Genomic DNA, 13,295 nt, shown 5'->3' with positions numbered 1-13,295 from the left:
ATTCCATAAAAGTAAGCCAGGAATTGTATCTTTAGTTGATGTAAACTTTTACTGTTGTTAGGTATTTGCAGCAGAAGGAGGACAAGTAATAAATACTGCCTTCATGTGTCAAGGGGTTGGAATGTGGGATGTGAATAAGTAAGACGCTAAATCAAAGCGAAACATTTCCTAGAAGTAGAGAGGTTTCTTGGATGGACAACAAAAGAAGGAGCTATTTAACCTACACATGTCTGTAGTGAAAGGCCAATGAATACTTTGAACACTCCAGAGTATAGTTTTTCATAAGCACGGAGAGAGCCTGTCACAGACCTTGGTCAAGGTACTAATTTGGATGGAGTCTCCAAAAAGATGCTGATGGTAGGGCACAGAATGTCTTTAGAACTCTATGTGTTTCTGTCGAGAGTGAAATAGGAAAGATCAGCAACTGCAATCCTATACTTACCTCAATTTTTTTGGTCATAGAAAAATGAATCCTGTCTTGCCATACACAGGACTGTATCACAACTTCAATCAAATTTGTTCAGTCTCTTGTTTGTCTGGAGTCAATAATAGCAATTCTGCTGTTTTTCCTTCAGAAATTGGAGTCAAGGCATCTCCCAAGCCTTCCAGGAAGAACTCACCTGCTTCATCTGCTTGGGCTGCCTCACAGGCCCAGTCACCATAAGCTGTGACCCAGCTTCTGTGGGCCTCCACCTTCACTGGAAACACATCCAAGTTCCTGTCCATTGCCCTACGTTTAGGACACCATGCCAAGAAAAGGACTTCAGAACCAACATCGTTCTGAAGAAGCTGGTGTCCTTTGCCTTGCTAGACAAGCCATCCTCTTGAAGTCCCTGGGCTCCAAGGAGCACTACTGTGTGGCCCAGAAGAAGACCAAAAGGATCTTCTGTGTGGAGAACAGGATCTACCTCTATGGACTCTGCTCTCCCCTTAGCACAGTGCCATTGGAGCAGCTGCTGAGGATCAAATGGTAAGTGATGCTTGGGAGAATGTGAAAGCTGAAGAGGGAGGCTTAGCGGACCATAGCAATATGCTTGTCCTGATTATGAGGATGCTGCTGTTTCCAGGATGCTGGCACTTTATTAACAGCTAATGATTATGAATGTAAACATCTCTTGGGAGATTTATGGTATAAAAATCATTTCTACTTACTGATGCATTATCCCCAGGTCACTGGAAAGGGAAATAATTACATTCATATGTTTTGAAAGTGTCTGTGGCTGTAGACTAAATTAGAAAAATACATTGTAGTCAGCTAGAGAGAAGCATCTTATGAAAATTACCCAGACATTAGTCATAATTATTAATCACTTTACCTAAGCAAATTTGTATGCTGTGTTTTATGTTTCTATGTTCTAAAATACAAAATTTATAGTTACCAAAAGAAAGAAAAGAAAACGGATCCTTCTACTCTCATTAAAGTAATTGCATTTGTGGTCCAAGAATGTGTCTATTTATCAAAAGTTGATATTCATTGTTTCTTACAGGAGAGACTTCTAAAACAAATAGCATCTCTATGTGAGAAGATCCAAGAAAATTAGGAGAAACTAGAGGCAGAGAATATAATGACAACTTGGTACAGAGTGAGTAGGAGATTCATGCTTAAACTCTGGTTGAGGCAGATATTTTTCAAAGTTTGTCATTCAAGAGTTATATAAGGCATTGAGTGTGATACTAGGAAACATTTTCTGCTGGCTCCTCATTCTAAGTGTAAGACATACTTTTATATGTGGAAAGAATGATTTGTTTGTGTGGCAGAGGCATCTAAGACTAATGAGTGAATTACTTACAGTTCAGCACACTGGATTAGTCTCTATGACTGCACCATGAATCCCAATGACTACCTCCAGAGGTTCATATTTGAGTAAACACATGAATTATCAATCAATACTTTTAATTCAGGCACCTCTGGATCTCTTATATAGGTGAAAGTGCTCAGGGTTTTATTGCCTGTGTCATTAATAAAGAAGAAATTAATGAAACCAAAGAATTTACATGTTCTGAAAAGTGGGGAGATTAAATCACAATCAATGTATCACAGTGACAGAAGTCATTTGTCAAATTTAGGCATAGAAGAGTGCAATTAGGAGGATAAAATACATTGCCAATGTGATTGAGAATGTCCCTTTTTATTCAGAACTACTTGACTCTGCAGAAAAAATAAATGATCAGAACAGAATACAGGCCATGGCACTCAGTTCCCTGGGAAGAGGACAAGCAGCATATTGAGTGTGTGACACATGAAGGTCAGTGTGTGGTAGAGAGACTCAGGGAAGTGAAGCCATGATGGTCCAAACAACAATCGACTAAGAGAAATGCTCAGAGCTGATGGCAGTGTCCCGAAACGATCCTTGGGATGGCTGCAGGTGAGCATGGAGGAGTGCAGGAAATTTTTTATTGTCTGGACCTACCCTGATGATTGTTGTACTGAGATAGCTTTCAGTATTTCCTGCTTTCATATTAGGGGCTTTCCTTCTCAGGAATAATCTGGAGGAGCTCGAGTTTGTAATGATCTTGAAATTATAATTTCTCAAGGTTTATGTCCTAACTTTATGCTTTTGTAGTGTTCTCTGAAATTGGGAATTCAGTGGTTGTTGTTTCCAGCACTCCATTACCTCTAATGGATATTGAGCACAATTTGAAAGAAAGCTATTCCTTGATTTCTTCTGTCTGAAAGCTGTCTTTTTGAGAGTTCATTAGGAGGTTGGGATTTTGGGCCAGAGTTCTATTGGGTAGTACATGGTAGCCTCCAACTAACAATAATCCTCAGGCCCCAAACCCCTGTAACCTGATAATTCTGAATTTACATGCATGAGGCACTATACAGGGGTGATGCCACACTTCTGAAGTACCCATAATGAAAGTATCCTATTGTGGGGACACCAGACCTTGAGCAGAAACCCACTTCCCCTTCGGCCTGGGAGCAGGCATCTGTGTAATGTTTACTGAAAACAATTCAGTGCTTTAAAGCTCTTGATAGGGCTCAGATAAGGGCTAGCTCACTGAGATACCATGACTTTCACACCCCCTACGGCTAGATGCCTCTTCCTGTCCCCGCCCCCTGCGGTGTCTCCCCGATTCTGGGGCCGGAGATTAAACCACCAGCCAGGAGGGTGAGAAGTGGAAAGAATGGTATGTAAATGGATGGCAAAAGTCCTTAAAAAGGGAAGCTTTTTTTCTTGGAGAGACTTCTCCTGAGACTTCTCTCTCCTAAGCTGACTTGGAATCTCCTCCTAAGCTGACTTGGGAAGCATAAAGTTTTCTTAAAGCAACCGACCGGTCTCTGTGTCATCTATCCCGACCACCTCGCTACATTCTCGGATGCAGGCCTCACAGCAAGTGCGACATCCTATCCCTGTGCTTTGAGGACAAGCTCAGGGAATGTCACACTTGCAAATAGGTAGGGGTTTTTTAAGCAATATACAACCATTAACCATGTCCTTCTCAAATTTTACTTTCATGGTCTGATTTCATCAAGTATTTGAATTCTGTTAATCTGCCTTGTTGGCATTATCCCAAGACATATATATATATTTTCAGGGTGGATAGGTGTGATGGAAACTGACATTTATATGAAATTTATAAACAGATATTTTATGCTGTTCCTTCAGAAATCTAAGTTTTTCTTGTTTTCTTTCCAGGATTTGCATGACATATTCCAAAGGTGGGTTTATTCATCAATGCAAGACATGATATCCCAGAGCGGGAGAGATGGCTCAGCAGTTAAGAGCGCTGACTGCTCTTTCCTCCTGAGTTCAGTTCCCAGCAGCCACATAGTGGCTCACAAGCATTTGTAATGAGATCTAGTACCCTCTTCTGGCCTTCAGGCAGATATGCAGAGAGAACTCTATATACATAATAAAGGAATAGATCTTTAAAATGTTTAAATATATATCAGGATATACGTGATATCCTGAAATATGGCATAAAATTGACAAAGCTGCCTTAGCAAAGTGCAGATATACTTTATACAGAAAATATTCTGATGTTTGTATATGATATATTTGAAGTTATTTTTATGGATATGATTTCTGTTCTCCTTAACAAGAAAGTGTCTTTATTTTTACATATTAGTAAAGAAGTATATAATGGAGCCTGATGCTAAAATTTCCAGTTTTAAAAACATAAACTCTGAGGGCCATTGGCTGTATATTCCCAGTAGCAAAAGACAGGGGCAGGGAAACACTAAGACACAGGTTGGTAGCAGGAAGGGCTTCAGAATGAGCATCAAGGAGGAAATTATAGTGTCTCCTGATCAGGAGGGCTCACTGTGATATCAGAAAACATGTATTCTGAAACATTTTCAGGTGTTTGTTTCTTTTTAATTTGATTTGTGGTAATTGTGTGTGAGAGTCTGTGGGTGAGTACATGTACATGTTTGGAGGTCAGGGGACAACTTTCAGGAAACAGTCTCCTTCACCATGGGTTCCAAGGATTAAACTCAAGTTGTCAGGCTTATGTAGAAAGGGATTTATCCCTGAGCCATTTCGCTGAACCTGGAATGAGTTTTTTCCTAATCACTGTGAAGATGTCTTTAGCACCAGGAAGATCAATGTCATCTTTTCTTGCAGGAGTGAGTCAATGCATTTGAGCAGACTACAAAACCAGAACTCAGTGCCCTACTCATCACTGAACTGGCAGAATGGTGCAACTACTACCAAGGTGAGTGTGAACAATGATGAAATGACCAGAGGTACTCTTCAACAGTGAGATAACCTTTGCAAAAACAAATGTTTTAACTCCCCAGAAACATGTCTAAGTGAGTCACGTTGTAATCTTATTTAATCACATGGTAACTTTAGATACAAACATAAATATCATGTTGTGTCTAATTAAGGCTTAAAAGAGAATACCAGTTATTCATGGGGACATAAGAAATGGCAAATTAAGGACTGTCTAATTCAAGTTAAGTATACTCAGTAATAGAAATATTTGATTATTTTCCCCAAAATGTGGCAACACTTGCAATTCCAACATAATAAACATAAAGGAAGATTACCAGTGAGTTTGATGACACTGTGAGTTCCATACTAGTCAGGGATAAATAACAAGACTGTATCTTTAAAAAAAAACTTAAAAAGAAAAATCATAAAATAACTAAACACACAAAACCATGTGTCATGAGCTGTGGAGGGTCCTAAATAAGGATAGCATAATACAAGCCATCTTAATATTCATACTGTATTCTTAGAGACTAACACTTAGTTAAGTTTCTGTTTCTCTGGGCCTGCTTATCTTCCTGTACAGCATATTTTCAAGGCCTGCAGTCCAGGCTCTCCAAACCTTCTGCCACCTGGCCTGTATTCATGACTCCCCCAGCTGCAGACTTGTGTCCTTGGAACATACCCTGCCAAGGAGAACTTCTGCTCCCCTGCCCTTCTGCTATCTGCTTTACTTAAGCCCTTTGGTACTTTCAACAAATGAGACTTGATCAGAATCCTGTCTTCTCTCAGGTCTCTTGTTCCCCCATTGTCACTCCCTCCCCTAGGGTCCCCATTGACTGACGCCGCAGGCCGGGGCAATGAGCAATGAAAAAAAATAAAATAAATTGATAAGACATGAGGCAGTGTCTGAATCCTTGTCCTAGATCTAAAAGTCACCTGCAACCTCCCAGGGAAAGAATGTCAGGAACCAGAGGTTAAAGGAGGACAATTACTACCAGGACACACTACTAAAGCATATTTAGCTCTTCCTATAGGATAAATATGATTAATTACATGGAAATCACACCAGTATGAAAGCGATCACTCCTTGCATCGTAGGAATAATTTTTTATGTAGACCCATGTGAACAGTGTTTGCCCTCACTGTAATGCACACATCTTCTCTTTGCCAGGTGTAATTAAATGTCACCAGAAGTAGGCTGAGGCTCCCTCCTTTACAGCATCTACAAAGTTTGATAAAAGCTTCCATCATGCTACCACTCTGTTTCTTGTGGAAATCCTTGACTAGCTGTATCAAAGCCACATTTAACCTCTAGTCTTATCCTGTTTGAAAATCCAAGAAGACTCCAGGACCTCTCTCACCTGAGAAATGTAAATGGCATTTTAATTAAAAAGTTGACTCTCCTCAGCTCTCCTCTTCTCTCCTTCCCACTCTCCTATTACTCTCCCCCTTTGCCCCACAGAGAATGCAAGGTCCAGGAAGGTCAGTAGGGGAGAGCAGAAAAGAGACACCTTGACAGAGGGAGTCATTATGGGGTTAATGAAAAACCTGGCACTAGGGAATTCCCAGGAATCCACAAGGTTGAACCCAACTAAGAATCTAAGTGATAGTGGAGAGGCTACTTTAACTGCCCTTCCCTTATAGTCATCCTTAATTGTCATCCTAGAGCCCCCATCCCATAACAACTGATGGAAGCAGAAGCAGAGATTCACAGCTAAGCACTGGGCTGAACTCCTGGAGCCCAGTTGTAGAGAGGGAGGAAAGATAATATGCACAAAGGGGTCAAGACCATGTTGGGAAAGCCCACAGAAATAGCTGCATTGAGATAATGGGACCTCACTGGCTCCAGACTGACAGCTGGGGAACCTGCATAAGACAGAACTAGGACCCCTGAAAGTGGGTGACAGTGGGGAGGTTTGTGCAGTTTATGGGGCTGCTGGCAGTGGAACCAGTTTTTATTGCAAGCACATTAACTGGGTTTTTTTGGAGCCTATTCCCTTTGGAGGAATACTTTGCTCAGCCTAGATACAGGGGGAGGACCTTGGTCCTGCCCCAAATAAGATGACAGACTTTGATGATTCCCAATGGGAGGCCTCATCTTCTCTGAGGAGTGGATGGGAGGATGGGATAGGGAGATGGTGGGGGAATGGGAAGACAAGGGAGAAGGGACTGGGATTGGTATATAAAATAAGATTAAGATAGAAATAGAAATAAAATATGTAAAATAATAATAAAGAATGTTGTCTCTTCCCACAGCACACATATAACCATGCATCATTACAAGATGAACCTATGTAATGTCATGAGAAGAGTCAGCTTCAACCTCACCATTGGGATCCATCTGTGGATCCTATTGGATGCTATGTGGCCTTCAGGACTGGGCTGTAGAAATCTGTACAGATTTCTAATTTAGAAAGGGAAATCAACTGGTTGAATCTGAGGGTGTATTTCTTCTCATGGTATAATCATTATAGTCTCCTCACCATATGCACCATAATCCATCTCTACATAGAGAAGCCACTGGGCCGGGTTGGTGTGCTCCTTAATTGTGATGATGGATGTTTCAGTTTCCTTGATGTTGCCCAGAGTTCCTGCATATACAAGTATCCTCCTGGGGCCTTCAGTTATTCTGTCAAGCCTTTCTTCTCCACCGACTACACATGATCATAGAAAAATATAATCCTAATCTTGTACTTCAGTGGTTTTTGTTAAGTATGTGCTTTGTAATGTTTTTATTGCTATTAAATATTAAAATACTAGTAAATATAAAGCTAGTTGACTATGTTTCCTTTTTATCTGTGATGCACATGTTCCACCAAGACCATTTCCCTTCAAACGGGATTTGATTTTTTTCTATTTTCCAACTTTCTTTTTTTATTTTTAAAACACTTATTTTACATACAAATCCAAGTTTTCTCTTCCTCAATTCCCCCCATCCCTCCACCATGTCCCCACCCCACACACCATTAACTCCTCAGAGAGGGTGAGGCCTCCCATGGGGAATCATGAAAGTCTGTCACATCATTGGGGCAGGACCAAGGCCCTCCCCACTGTATCTAGCCTGAACAAGATATCTCTCCAAAGGTAATAGGCTCCAAAAAACAGTTCACACACTAGGGATAAATAGGGGTTCCACTGCCAGCAGCCCCATAAACTGCACAACCCTCCCCACTGTCACCCACTTTCAGGGGTCCTAGTTCTGTCTTATGCAGGTTGCCCAGCTGTCAGTCTGGATCCAGTGAGGTCCCACTAGTTCAGTGCAGCTGTTTCTGTGGGTTTTCCCAACATGGTCTTGACCCCTTTGTTCATATTGTCTTTCCTCCCTCTCTACAACTGGGCTCCAGGAGTTCAGCCCAGTGCTTAGCTGTGAATCTCTGCTTCTGCTTCCATCAGTTGTATGGGATGAAGACTCTAGGATGACAATTAAGGTAGTCATCAATCTGATTATAGGGGAAGGTCAGTTAATCACTCTCTCCACTGTTGCTTAGATTCTTGGGTTCAACCTTGTGGATTCCTGTGAATTTCCCTAGTGCTAGGTTTCCTATCCCCATAATGACTCCCTCTATCAAGGTATCTCTTTTCTGCTCTCCCTCTCTGTCCTTCCCCCAACTCAACCTTACTGATCCCCCTTGTTCTCTCCACTCCCCTTTTCCTCTTCCCACTCTCCTATTACCCTCCCCCCTGGCTCCTAATTTGCTCAGGAGATCTTGTTCCCTTCCCCTTCTGGGGAACTTCTGGGTCCTACGGCAGGTAGGGCTGGGGAAGGGCTGGTCCAGCCTGACTCTTCCTGGGGCTGAGCAGGATGGAGAGTGTCAAAGACCCAGATTCCCCTCCTAGTTACCAGAGAGAACCACACTGAGTCTGGAGACTTTTCAAAGCAGGATCTCTCCTTATTGCATTAGGCAGGCACTTATATAGGGTTGAGAAAGTGGGTGGGGACCTCAGGATGGGATGAGGTGGCGGGGCCAACAATATGTCACCATGTTTACAGTAGCTGGGCAGAGCCAGTTTCGCTGAGTCACTCCTATGTGGAAGTGATAGGCCAAAGACAGGTTGTCAAACTCCTAGCCAGTCTCAGGAAGTTCCACTAGGCCTTGCATCTGGGCCTTTTTAGGCTCAACAGGGGGCATTCATATATATCACTCTTAGGGTCCTCCTTGTTTCCTGGCTTCTCTGGGGTTGTGGACTATAGTTATCCTTTGCTTTTGAAAGACCCCTACCCAGGACCCCCTAGGAAAAGAAAAGCAATGCTAAGCCGTTGCCTAATGAAAAAAACCCAGACCAGGTGCCTCGCTTAGCTGGCAGGATGTCAAACAGGATCTGTGGTCACCATAGCAGTCATGGGACCCGGATAATAATTGCTGAAGCGTGCCGGGGTCTTTCATAAAGTAATACCAGGAAACTTAGTCCATGGAAACTACCCCTGCCCCCAAAATGAGCCAATGAAATGCCTGTTACTTATGTAACCATTAAAACTCTATAAATATTGTGCTCCCTGCAAGCCCAGTATGCTCTGCACCCGAGTTGCAGTAGCATCCGCAGGCGCCTGTGTACTCAATAAATCACCTCTTGCATTTGCAGCCAGTGGTCTGGCCCTGGTTCTTGGGCAGAGGGTTTGGTTCAGTGCCCGGAGCTTTGATGCCGAGGTCTTTCATTGGAGGTTTCCCCAAGATTTCTGCCCCAGAACCACCAGTGCCACTAGGAGGTAAGCTAGCCAGCACCCTGTCTGCTTTGTTCTTTGTTATATGTATGTATGTTGATCTGCCTCCGAGCAGGTTGGCTAGGTAGTCATTCAGTAACTAGGGCGGCTTGAGAAGGGGCTGATGAGCCCAGATTTCTCCCCTGCCACCCTAGCAGACGTGCCAGGGATCTGGAGAGCTCAATTGTTTGGAGCTCATGGGCCTGAAAAGGGAAAAACGGGACCACTACTCCTGTTGACCCGTCTGAGTATTTACTTTTGGTTCTCCGCCGAAAGCCCGTAGCATGTCCGGTTGTGAGTTGCTTAATTGTGTTATTTGTCTTGTTCGTCTACTTGCCTTTGTATTTTGAGTTTTCTGATTGAAGCATTGGACAAACCATAACCACCCCTTTGAGCCTTACTTTAGATCACTGAAATGAAGTGCAGATTCGTGCCTCTAACCAGTATAAACTGCACATCTGAGTGGCCAACCTTCTATGTGGGCTGGCCAAGGGATGGGACATTTAACTTAGAAATTATCTTACAGGTTTAGGATCGGGTCTTTGACAAGGGACCCCATGGACACCTGGACCATATAGCATACATTGTTATTTGGGAAAATTTGGCTACAGACCCCCAACATGGGCAGCCCCGTTTGTGACTCTCCTACCTCTTCGGAAGGCAGGGAGAAAACCGTCGGCTCCTCCCCTCCCCCCTTCTTCACCCTTGGTCCCTGTCCCAGCTCCAGATCATCATCTACTCCTAGATGATGCGGTTCTCATAGAAATATTACAAGGGGAAAACTACAAGTAACAAGTTTTGTAAAGTTAATTTAAATTTGCTAATAGGTTTTCATGTTCAGGATAAATAATTTTTCAACCCTGTTGATAAGGTGACTTTCACATTAAGACAGCTGTTGCATGCCAATTTTTTTATGTGTGTGTACAATTGGTTGAGTATCTAATATGCCCCAGGTTCAGTAACTAAACAATTCTTTTTATAAGTTGGTCCTATGGCTGAGGACTTTGGCCAAGCCTAGCTAGTCACTGGCCCATCTTATCCCACTGTCTCTGTTCTTGCCCGCCTATACACGTGGTGCAGGTCAGGGGTCTTCTCTTGCTGCCCTAAACACATGGCATGCTGGGCAAAAGTCTCTCCCGCCATGTGCCATGGTATAGAGCATGCTGCAGCAGGGTCTCCTATCCCTGAGCATGCAGTGACGCAGCTGCTCTGTTCTCCAACTGCTCCTGCAGCCCTCACAGCTGAGCCTGCTCCGTCCTCACCTGCCTGCCTTTGAGGTGTGCAGGATGTGAGGATGGGGTCTCTCTCTCTCTCTCTCTCTCTCTCTCTCTCTCTCTCTCTCTCTCTCTCTCTCTCTCTCTTTCTGTCTCTCTGCCCCACGCACATGGCGTGCTGGCAAAGGAGCCATCTGCCTGCTTTTCCCTCCACCAGAGATCCCTGCTCAAGCACACAGGGCTGGAGCAGGTAAGCCATTTGACCAGATCCGGTCTTTCCACAGAAACTAAATGGCCTTAAAGTTATAACTACAAGAAAAAAGAAAAATGCAAAGTGTTTACTATGATGTTTCATTTCTACAAATGCTAAATTTTAAAAATTGATCTCTCAAAAATTATGTATGCTTGTTTTGTTAAAACGTTCTATCTGTATTTTCTGTTATAATCTAAGTTTTATTACAAGCATAGAGCTAAAACAAAAGTGGTGCAGGTCGCCCCCATTTTACAGTCAGTCATATGGCAAGCTGGCCACATGGCTGGCTGGTAGCCATTTTACTAAAGTTAAAAGAGATACCTGATCCACCATCTTGACTAAAGGTGACCACATGGAAGTTATGAGGTACCATCCTATCAACAAGTTTTTATTCAGATTTAAAATGTTAATGCTTTTATACACAGGAATGCTAAGTTTTATAATTTAACAGTCACCCAGATAATAATGGTTTTAAAGGCCTAAAATGTATTTTAATTTTCAATATTAAAAAAAACCTTAAGGGATTTCAGAACAGTTTTTAAAATGTTTTCAATTTATAAGGTTATAAGATATTTATACTGTTAAAATGTTTAAAGCTAAACCTGACAGTATAAAGTTCTAGTTTTATAAAGGTTAATAAAGTTTATACTTTCAACAGTTAAGCTTAAGGCAGACAAACCTCTAATACTTCAGAGACCTGAAGAACATGGCATTTAAAATGTTAATTTAAAAGTTTATAATATCAGACAGACTGCCAGATCCTAACAGTGACCCAAAGTCTCCAAAGAAGTTTACGAGGCACCCTGGTCCCTACACCTGGATTGTGTTGACTCTGACCAGTGAGCAAGATGCTCAAAGGTGACACCTGCTGCTGCCAGGACCTGGCCCAGAATGTGGACAAAGCTGCTGGACACTGGAAAATTGATTGCACCCCTTTTGCCAAGACAAAACAAGGTCAGTCTTTTCCATGTCCCTCTTCCACAGAGAGAAAGAAAACTCACCTTACAGGCCTGGTAAAGATTGATGCTGTTCCTGATACTTGTGCCTCCAGTGCTAATAGAGGAGACTTGGGTATGGCTGTATATGCACTGGTACCTGGCACTTTTTAATCGATTCGGAGACTGTATGAAATTTATCCTTCTCAGATCTCTAAAAGTATTAATGGTTGTCAGCCTGACATCAGGCAGCCAAATCCACAAGACTATAGTCACCTTGGTAGCTCATTTTATTTATGTAAAAATCAAGCCTTAATATGTCTCAATAAGGATCAAAGGATGTAAATATTTGTTCAATCACAAGCTCAAGGTTTTTAGGTTTATTTTGGTTATCATCTAAGTATAAACTTAAAGGGCTTTTCATCAGGCAAAAGATACCTCTGTCCAATTCACACTTGGCTCCCTGGACAGAAGACAAATGTACACTACTAGCCCAAATCTGTAGTTTCTGCTAGGACAAAATACAGATACCCAGATATCTGTTTTTTTTACATGTCGATTTCAGTACCAATTGATAATGCTAATGTACCTATAACCTTTATGTCCTTTTGTATAACAAAATTTACATAGGATTCAGAGGATCAAAAGTCATACAGCTTGGATCCACTTCTCACAGGTCAAAGAGGACTCCAGATAAGTACAGCCAGTTATCCCACCTGTCTGTTTCTGAGAATGAGATTTTCTCTCCTGGTCATGGGATTCCTGACCTTCCTGATCACTAATACTATGGGTCTAACGAGTTCCAATTAAATACATAAGTTTTAACTTCTGTTCGCAGTTTTAAACATGTCTTAAACAGGTTTCCACTTCTGGCAAACACATCTGAACATCAGTTGCTGACCACAGCCTGCTCCTAAAGACTGCAAGCCCTAGACTTGGTGTGGATGTGAACCAGTTCAACTGATATGGACACCCCCTGTCTCTTAAACACAGTCTGCTAATCAGCTGCTCCTGGATAGATACCCCATTGCCTAAATTCCCTTTTTACTTTTGACTTGCATTTCAGCCTTCTTGGGTCCCCTAACTGCGCCCCACAGTCAGCAAGAAGTAGCATGGAAAGGAATACATCACCCTCTTTTCCCTGGTTGAGATGCTAAGTCAAAAGAAAAAAAAATCCCTTACATAGGGAACAGTATAATAAGAGAGGGAGACATATGTGCCACTCTCAAAGAGGAATGTTGTTTTTATGCAGACAAGACTGGGGTAGTAACCAAAACTCTGGATAAACTCAAGGAGAGGCTGACTGTTTGTCAGAAAAAATTAAATCCCAACAATACTGGTATGAGGGTTGGTTTAACAAATCCCCCTGGTTCGCTGCACTAGTCTCTACTCTTATGGGCCTCCTAACCTTTGAGCCCTGCATTCACAAACAATAATTCAAGCTTTAGTCCCAATTTAACAATACCATGCCCTCAAACAGATGCAACCATAAGTAAACCTTAAGTAGAGAGGGCTAGACAATAGGTAAAA

The 13,295-nt window shown here is 42.2% G+C and overlaps 1 pseudogene; it reads left to right on the top strand.

Annotated features, from left to right (window-relative positions):
• The first annotated feature begins 746 nt into the window (after positions 1–746).
• On the top strand, positions 747–7,434 carry LOC121133367 (annotated as a pseudogene).
• The last annotated feature ends 5,861 nt before the right edge of the window (positions 7,435–13,295 follow it).

Source organism: Mesocricetus auratus, unplaced genomic scaffold (assembly GCF_017639785.1).
Source record: "Mesocricetus auratus isolate SY011 unplaced genomic scaffold, BCM_Maur_2.0 Super-Scaffold_100021, whole genome shotgun sequence".
In the NCBI taxonomy this organism is placed as follows: domain Eukaryota; kingdom Metazoa; phylum Chordata; class Mammalia; order Rodentia; family Cricetidae; genus Mesocricetus; species Mesocricetus auratus.
The sequence above is the reverse complement of the archived record's forward strand: the minus strand, read 5'-3'. Positions and strand labels throughout refer to the sequence as shown.